General features: G+C 39.2%; 1 protein-coding gene across 1 annotated transcript in view; it reads right to left on the bottom strand.

Annotated features, from left to right (window-relative positions):
- LOC143017445 (neural cell adhesion molecule 1-like) overlaps positions 1-10,000 on the bottom strand; it is an 801,122-nt gene that overhangs the window by 207,248 nt on the left and 583,874 nt on the right. The window lies entirely within an intron of this gene.

The following is a 10,000-nucleotide window of genomic DNA, read 5'->3' as shown; positions in this document are numbered from 1 at the left end:
CTTCGTAATATGTTATAACAAGGATGGGTCGGCTTGGTGTGTGTTGTCTGAATAAGGCGTCAGTATAGCCCAAGAGGTTGTAAACATGTTTACAGTCTGATGCATGTGTGATGTATGATATATATCATATATATATATTGCATTATTCAAAATGTATTATTCATAATCATAATCAATAATGCATAACGCAGACCGTACAATAAACAATGTACAATGTAAAGTATAAAACATATAATATAGAATACACAATATATATGTAATGCATAATCTATGTATAATGTATGATATCTGATCAATGGTGTATCACGTATGACGTTACTGCATGGCGCATGATACATTTGGCATCAGAGTGCGGGGTGATCTAATAGAAGTGTTCAAGTGGATCAAAGGCTATAACAAGGGTGAAGCAAACAAGGTCATCATAATAAAACAACAGGACAGGACTCGCAGTAATGGGTATAAACTGGACAAATTTAGATTTAAGAAGGAAATAGGCAAGAATTGGTTTACTAATAGGGTGGTCGATGAATGGAATAAACTTAGTAACCATGTAGTAAGCGCTGAAACTATCAGTTGTTTTAAAAAACGATTAGACAACTTTATGGATGGGGATGACAGGTGGTGATGGATACGGAGCTGCCTAGTGTAGGCCTTATGGTCTTTTGCAGTCTCCTTTATTTCTTATGTTCTTATTCCTCTTTCTTTAATTCATAATGTATAATTCATAAAATATAATGAACAATGTATGATAAATAGCATATAACACTGAGCATATACGAAACATGTGTAACGTATAACACAGAATATAGTATATGTATAACATTATGTGGGATTTGCAATGCATAACATAGAGCATATAAACATATGATGTGGAACGCATGAAATAGCACATAGCATATTGTATAACATTCAGCATAATATAGAAGGTGGAATGTATAATTGATTATATGTAATACAGTTACTCATTCTATACATCCATACTCGCTTCCATTTAGCAAAAGGTTGAAAGTAAGTGGTGCAGTTTAGTAATGAATCGTTGCAATAAAGTGTCTCAAGTTTGTAGAGTAGCATGTCCTACCATGTTGTTATATACACTGCCAAATAATCCATGCTTTGTGCGTTTTTTAAGTCTGCTGTTGCATCTCTATGTTGCTCATGTTCGTGTTAAGCTTGTTAACTGACTCCAAGGGATTTTTTTTTTTTTTTTAACAAAGAGCTTTGTGGTCACCTGAATGTACAGTCACGATAATTTTTTTTGACCCAGGCTACATTGCTCACGTATATATATATATATATATATATATATATATATATATATATATATATATATATATATATATATATATATATATATATATATATAAAGATCCACACAAAAATCACATTGATATCATTGATTACTTAGTTGTGCATATTTGACTTTTTCTATGCTATTTCATTTTTCTATGGTATTCTTATTTCTTCTACAAATAATATTGTCAATTTGTTTCAGTTCTAAGGAATCAAGAAGATAAATCATCAAGCAGTACACTTCACTTTCTTTTGTCCTTCTAATGACAAGATAGGGGTACTGGAAAGCTTAGACATGAGAACATGGGAGTGCTATGGTCGGAAACGCTGTTCTAGAAGTATGACCCTAAGTCCTCCTTGACCTATGGACACGTTATCTCTCCCGCAAGGGTTTCCTTTCTCTGCCGGTATTAAATCGTGTTGCGCAAGCCAGAAGGAAACCAATAAAGTATGTCTCTATGAGAAACGAGTTAAACTGTGCAAGAGCATTGCAATATGTTACCCGTTTCCTTTCATTGCCACTTCGTAATCCTCCTTGGCGCCAGAAAGGCACGTTTATCGCATTGATTCTTATAGACTATGATACGTGATCACTTCATCATGCTTCATGAAGCTTTACAAAGCTTCATAAGGCTTCGCAAACGCTTGCATATCTTTATGAAGCTTTGCTGAATGTATGCAATGATCTGATGCTTCGGTAATGATTAAAGGATTAGTATAATGAACAATGAGCATTAAACTCAACGATCAAGTGCATATGACCCAAATAGTGCAGCGGCATCAGTATAATGATTATACATATGTGATTTGAAATGAGGGGATACCGACGTGTATGTACATACACACACATACATGCACGCACATACATACACACATGTACATGCACGCACATACACTTACATTCACACAGAGTGAAAAGCTCGCACACACATACGCAGACACAGACACACACACACACACACACACACACACACACACACACACACACACACACACACACACACACACACACACACACACACACACACACACACACACACACACACACACGTATATGTGTGTGTGCACGTGCGTGAGTATGCATACGTAGTTGTATGTGAAAATATGAACCACTAGAAGTCTATGTTGATGAGGCAGTTAGACCTTATTTGAAATCAAGAGGTTTCATGTGGTCAATATCTTAGGGACTCTAGTGGCACCCCTATGGATAAGAGTCACGCAGTATTCTTTTCATGACTGAAGACTAAACTCAACTTAAAGTAAGAATAATTATTACTTTAACTTCTACTTTGTTAACCTCAAAATTCTTATCATTTGTTCGACTCCACATCTTTGATGAGATAGTAACTAAAGAGAGTATTGCTGGGTATTTCTAAGAAAAAAAAATCTAAAAAATTATCACTTTCATTTAGCTTAGAAATCATATGGAAGTATGTGCAGTCCTTTGGAAAAAGTCCTTTTGTCAAGAAACGCCAGGAAATTAAAAAACTCTTAATATCACCTCTGGAGCTTTCTTTGACGTCGCAATCTAAATGAATAGTTATCATCACCGAAGTAATTAAGCTTTCATCACAAACCCTACAGAACGTGTCCTGGTTGACACAAGACTGTTTTGTTTAGATAATGTAGGGATACCCATTGTCATTCGTGACGCATATACGACACAATGGAATCTGGTGCTTCAGGGGAATGAGGAGGAGGAGGAGGAGGAGGAGGAGGAGGAGGAGGAGGAGGAGGAGGAGGAGGAGGAGACGGAGGAGGAGGAGGAGGAGGAGGAGGAGGAGGAGGAGGAGAAGGAGGAGGAGGAGGAGAAGGAGGAGGAAGAGGAGAAGGAGGAGGAGGAGGAAGAGGAGGAGGAGGAGGAAGAGGAGGAGGAGGAGGAAGAGGAGGAGGAGGAGGAGGAGGAGGAGGAGGAGGAGGGGAGGAGGAGGAGGAGGAAGAGGTCAAGGGGGGGTTCAAGAGGGGAACGAGGGGAAGAAGAGGAAGAGGTGGAGGAGGAAGGAGAAGAGGAGAGCTTGAAGGATGAATGGTTGTTGGAGTATGTGGAGGAGATGGAGGGAGGAGCAGGTCAAGGTAGAGGTTCAAGAGGAGGAAGAGGGAAAGAAGAGGAAGAGGAAGAAGCGAAAGAGTAAGAAGAGGAAGAGGAAGAAGAGTAAGAGGAAGAAGAGGAAGAGGAAGAAGAGGAAGAGGAGGAAGAAGAGGAAGAGGAAGAAAAGGAAGAGGAAGAAGAGGTGTAGTTGGAAGAAGAAGAAGAGGAGAGCTTGTGGAATGAGTGATTGTAGGAGAAGGTGGAGGAGATGGAAGGCGAGGAAGAGGCATACGAGGGGGAAGAGGATGAAAAGAGGCTGAAGAGGAAGAGGATGAGGAGGAGAGGAATGGGAGGAAGAGGATGAGGAGGAAGAGTTGTAGGAGGAAGAAGAAGAGATCTTGTGGGATGAATGAGTAGGAGAAGGTAGAGGAGATGGAAGGGGGAGGAGGAGGAGGAGGTAGAGGAGGAGGAGGAGGAGGAGGAGGAGGAGGAGGAGGAGGAGGAGGAGGAGGAGGAGGAAGAGGAGGAGGAGGAGGAGGAGGAAGAAGAATACGAGGAGGAGGAGGAAGAATACGAGGAGGTGAAGGAAGAGGAATATGAGAAGTGCAAGAAAGTGGAGGAGGAAGAATAAGAGAAGAAGTGATGTCCTTCTGTTTAATATTCTCATCACCAAAGAAACACGAAGACCGTATTTCCTGATTTTATTCATTTCTCTTTCATCTCAAATGATCTAAAGGGCCATTTACACGCTCAAACAGTTTGACAAACCCGGTTTGTCAGACAAGTGTTTGAGGTGATGTTTGACCGTGTGAATGGGGTATTTGGTCGTCAAACACGTTTGTCGAAAGTGTTAGACAACCAAATACTCTATTTACACGGTCAAACATCACTTCAAACACTTGTTTGACAAACCGGGTTTGTCAAACAGTTTGACCGTCTAAATGACCCTTAAGTTTCATTGAAGCCCTTTCTGCTAAGATGCTAAGAAGGGTAATAAAATAGCCTAGCGACAGCCGTAGCACAAGGAAAAGTACTACCAGATAAGGAAGAAATTAATATAAGAAAAGGCTATAACCACTTTTCCACTTTTCATTTAATAATTTCTACAACCATTTCCAGCTCCACCTCCATCTCCATCCTTTTATGTAATGAAAGATAAACAATTTTGAACAAGTCTAAAGCGACTATAATGAAAGATATAGGAAAGCAGTGAGATAATAATTATTCCTTGTTCAATTTTTTTTTTTTTTTTTAACAAGTCTAAAGCGACGTTTTTCTTTTCAGTGTTTATTTTCAAATAAACGACCAGGGTGAAAGGAGAGGAAGAAAGAGGAAATGAGAGAGGAGAGGAGGAGCTGAGGAGGAAGAGGAGGCGGAAATGAGGAGGGGAGGAGGGAGGAGGGAGGAGGAAGGGGGGAAGGGGAAGATGAAGGGTAGGAAGAGATGAGCATGGTGCGGGTAATACATGTGATTAAGATTACATTAGTGATGTAGATGAAAGCAATGATGATGATGATGATGATGATGATGATGATGATGATGATGATGATGATGATGATGATGATGATGATGATGATGATGATGATGATGATGATGATGATGATGATGATGATGATGATGATGATGATGATGATGATGATGATGACGATGACGAAAATAAAGATGAGGAAGAAGATGAAAGTGAACGTGAAGGTAAAGGCGAGGGTGAGAGTAAAGTGGAGAATGAAGGTGTATATGTAGGTGAAGTTGAAGATGAAGTTGAACGCGAAGGAGGTGCATGTGAAAGTGAGGTTGAATGTGAAGATAAAGATAAAGATAAAGGCACACATTCACACACAAATACACACACACACACACACACACACACACACACACACACACACACACACACACACACACACACACACACACACACACACACACACACACACACACATATATATATATATATATATATATATACATATATATATATATACATATATTCAACCGCATTAACTTTTTCACTTAAATTCCATGTCATCACGATCGAGAGTGACAATGCGCTCGACGGGGACATATGCGGAAACTGATACGTAGTGAAGCCAAATACTCGAACTCAGCTCCGACGTACCAAGTGAACAGAGGTTAGGGTCACTGTTCACATGGTACGTTGGAACTGAGTTCGAGTCCCTGGCTTCGCTACGTATCAGTTTCCACATATGTCTCCGTCGAGCGCATTGTCAGTCTCGGTCGTGATGACATGGAATTAAAGTGAAAAAGTTAATGTGGTTGAAAAAAGATTATATCTGCACTGGAGACCATTCAGTGTATATGTGTATATATATACATATATATATATATATACATACATATATATATATTATATATATATATATTATATATATATATACATACATATATATGTATATATATATATATGTGTGTTTATATGTGTATACATGCATGTATTTATGCACACACATTATGTATATAATGAGCTAATAGAACGTCGGTATTGCAGCTCTGAAGCAAAGGCAATGAGATGTGCTTTTGTCTTTCCCCTTGAGCAAGCAGCCTTAGTGCTCCCCTCACGTGGCAACAAGCATTACGTCTTGACGAAAAACGAGACTTCTCGACAAACGGTATCAATCGTAGGCATCTCTCGTGTCCTCCTCCTTCTCCTCCTCCTCCTCCTCCTCCTCCTCCTCCTCCTCCTCCTCCTCCTCCTCCTCCTCCTCCTCCTCCTCCTCCTCCTCCTCCTCCTCCTCCTCCTCCTCCTTTTCTTTCCTCCTCACCTCCTCCTACTTCTTCTTCACTTCCTCTTCTTCCGTCTCCTCCTCCTACTTCTGCTCTTCGTCTTCTTCATACTCTTTTTTCTTTTTTCTTCTTCACCTCTTCCTTCCCCTACTCATCCTCGTCTCTTTTTCTTAATTTAAGTCCCGAACTCTTTCTTCTTTAATCCTTTTCTTTCTACAACTCCCAGTCACCATAGTTGCCCAAATCCTCTGCCTCCCCATTTCATTCACCTTTTTAATCCTCTTCCTTTTCTTACTTTTCTTCTTCCTCCTTCACCTCCTCCTTCACCTCCTCCTCCTCCTTGTCTCCATAATTGTCTCAATCCTCGGCTCCCACATTTCTCTCCTCTCTTCGTTAATCTTCCTTTTCTTACTTCTCTTCCTCCTTGTCCTCCTTCTCCTCCTCCTCTACCTCCTTCTCTAGCTCTTTCTCCTCTTCCTCCTCCTCCTACTCTTCCTCCTCCTATGCCTTTTCTCCTCCTCCTCCTCCCATACCTTAACTCCCCATTCCCAGCTTAAGCTAATACTTAACCACAAACTTTTCGAGTTGGTTCAAAAATTTATGGCTGCAGTCGTTATATTTTCTGCAAGAGTAAAAAATCAATTAAAGGCATGTGGTTCCTCGAAGTCACTTTATTTTTCTTCGAAGTTTTCGGCTGATGGCGTTCGGAAGGCAGTCCTCGCTCTCGCAACAAGAATTGCTCTACACTTAAGGTCTCACTGTTAACGCAACAACACTATTCATTTAATGAACTCCTCCAGGCTTAATAGGAATATCGGGTATCCTAGTTGTTTGGTGTTTCCGCGACAAAATAATCTAATCCAGTTGTTGTGTCAAGAGAGTTAATGGTAGGTAAGTGTACACGACAACGAAGTCAATAGAAATGTATAATAACCCTAGTGACAAATGTGTCCAAAAATATCAGTTCTTATTTTTTGTGTGCGAAAACAAACAAGGCTAATAATACGTAGTTTGATGCACTAATGTAGGGGTCCCTAATGCGCATGCGTGAATGTTTTCCCATTTGCAGAATCTGTCAGTCGACGGCAGACTGCCGACGAAGACCTTTAAGTGAGCTTCGTCAGATTTTTGTTTTTTGATAAAATGACGGAAAAACTCTACTCCATATTTCTTTATATATATATATATATATATATATATATATATATATATATATGTATGTGTGTGTGTGTGTGTGTGTGTGTGTGTGTGTGTGTGTGTGTGTGTGTATTACTTAACTATGCATATGCATTTATTTATGCCTTTTTCTTTTTTGGCTACCCCCCGTGTAAGGGGGAAAAAGTCTTTGGTATATGCATGTATATGTATTACTGTATTTATATATTTTTTTTTCCGCATCCGACCTAGTTATGGACCAAAAGTTCTCCTGTCAGCATGCTCTGCCTTTGTAATCCTTTGTGTGTGTGTGTGTGCGTACATATATTGCCGATTTTGCAATTAATTTGATATTAAGATTTCCTATATCTCATTAGTCAAAAGTAGGTTAGAATGTTTCAGTCTTCGCATGACAACACCTTCGGGCTAAATTATTTGAGCTTGTTTAAAATGTATATATACTAGTTTACTGTCGTGTAACTGGTCGGCGACGTAAATTCAGCAACGAAAGAGACGTTCCTGGTTGGCTGCGTTTTAGCCAATGGGAGTCGTTGGGTTAGGTGCTGTGCGTCTTTGAGTGTTTATTACCAAGGAGAAACCACAAGGAAGAATAGAATGCCCTAGTAAGATCATGACTATTATTTTTTTTTTCTGTTATGAATGTGATTAATGCAAACACGAGCTCTCCAACTTTGTAATATGAAGCTTATGATTAATACAACAATACTTTTGATATTGATTCCCTGAGCCACCCTGCTGAGGAAATGATTTCATTTACTGTCTCCCTTTGTCTAAATGTGTTATCACACTGGGCTATTTTTCATTCGACTTTTAAAGCAGATTTACGAGTCGTAGCTTTCGGGAAGGTATCTGATATGCTAGACGAAAAAAAAATTTCCTCCACCATATCAAATGGCATTTTATATTTTTTCTTAGGAAAACAAAACACTTTACTATAGTACTTTTATGGTGAAAAAAAAAAAACACTGGAGGTGAGCCGTACCACCGATTTAACGGAGATTGGAGGAATAATAGCCTAGTAATTTCAAACCAGAGTCTCTCTCTTTGATCATATAACACTTCTCCTCTTGAACGCACTGGGCTTACCAACAGTCAAGCATAGCAACCTCGCCTAATGTTACGGTGTCTATTCATCTTCTGAAGTCTGTATATGTTCTTGGCTCGTGAAAGCCTGAAAAGCGAGGAGGGTCTTCCTTCAGAACCCATATATTTATTTTATTGCGCCATTATAACTAAGCTCTACAGAATATTATATGAAAAGGTAAATATTTATAGATCTATACACATATACCCGAAGTGCATATAACCTAGCAGCTCTTTGGAACTATGTAATTCATTAGTCACTTTAAGATGTACATTCGTATCTGGGAATGGACATGTAATATGTAAATATAGTTACTTGGGTAGATTGTTTTTTATGTAAAAAATAAAATTTACTACTGGTAAAAGCGTGATTCTTATTCACACCCTCTCTCCCTTTTTACTTTATTTACCTTCTTGCCCGTTGACCTTATTTCGTTCTCACTCTAAATCTCCTTAACCACCCTCTCTCTCTCCATTTCCATGTCCCTCTCCCTCGTCCTCTCCCTCTTCCTCGCCTCTCCCTCCATTCGTCCTCTCCCTTATCCTCTCTCTCGTCCTCTCTCTCGTCCTCTCCCTTATCCTCTCTCTCATATTCTCTCTCTTACATATTCTGTCTCTCTTTCTCATATTCTCTCTCTCATATTCTCTCTCTCTCATATTCTCTCTCTCTCATATTCTCTCTCTATCATATTCTCTCTCTCTCTCATCCTCTCTCTCTTTCATCCTTTCTCTTATATTCCCTCTCTTGTATTCCCTCTCATATTCTCTCTCTCTCATATTCTCTCTCTCTCTATCTATCTATCTCTATCTATGTATCTATCTATCTCTCTCTCTCTTTCTCTTTCTCTCTCTCCCCCTGTCTCTCTTACCAAAAGAAGTGGAAAGTCTATTGGCTTAGACATTTTGGGCGATAAGACGGGGCGGTTTGACAAACCAGAGACGCATTTCGCTTCACTGAACGGAGCCTCCGAGTGGTGGTGATGGAACACTTTCGTTCTCTCATGTGAAATGGACGAAGATAAACTCGGTCTAGGACGACCTCAAACGTAGAAAACGGGGGACCGGGTCTCAACACATGACTAAAATCGCCTGGATGGGAGTTGAATAAAGTAGATATACACTCTATCGTGGGAAGATGGAGAGGTCTAGGAGTATAGAGGTAAAGCGAGAAAATAAATTCTATCTGTAGAAAACCAGGGGATATAAATTCTCAAAGGACGACAATAGCCCATAGGATTTATAGTGATGCAAATCTAATACAAATGACTAACCTAATCTTGCATTTCTTTGCCTATCATTAACGTCTTACAGAAAAGAAAATCTAGTCTAACCTAAACCAGTCTAACTTAAATTACCTTAAGTAACTAATTCCTATTTAAACTAAGTTAAAGGGGCTAGTCGATTCTATGATTGGATTCAATATTTTACAAAAAAAAAGTGGAATTTTAGACGGAAAAGTTAAAGAGAGTAGCAGAAGATCATAATAGATATTAAAGTGATCATTTTTTTTTTTTTTGAGTGGAGAGGATTGCTGTTTATTTCTACTCTCTATTCATTCCTCTATTCCCTTTAAATTAGTTAAAGCCAATTTCCAATATTTTCTATTTCTATTTCTTTCATTCATACGAGGTCTAGAGTTATGACTTTAACAGTTGAATATGTTCTCTTCCCGTTAATAGAAGT

The sequence above is a fragment of the Oratosquilla oratoria genome, chromosome 32, assembly GCF_046742065.1.
Source record: "Oratosquilla oratoria isolate Oo_2021 chromosome 32, ASM4674206v1, whole genome shotgun sequence".
In the NCBI taxonomy this organism is placed as follows: Eukaryota; Metazoa; Arthropoda; class Malacostraca; order Stomatopoda; family Squillidae; genus Oratosquilla; species Oratosquilla oratoria.
The sequence above is the reverse complement of the archived record's forward strand: the minus strand, read 5'-3'. Positions and strand labels throughout refer to the sequence as shown.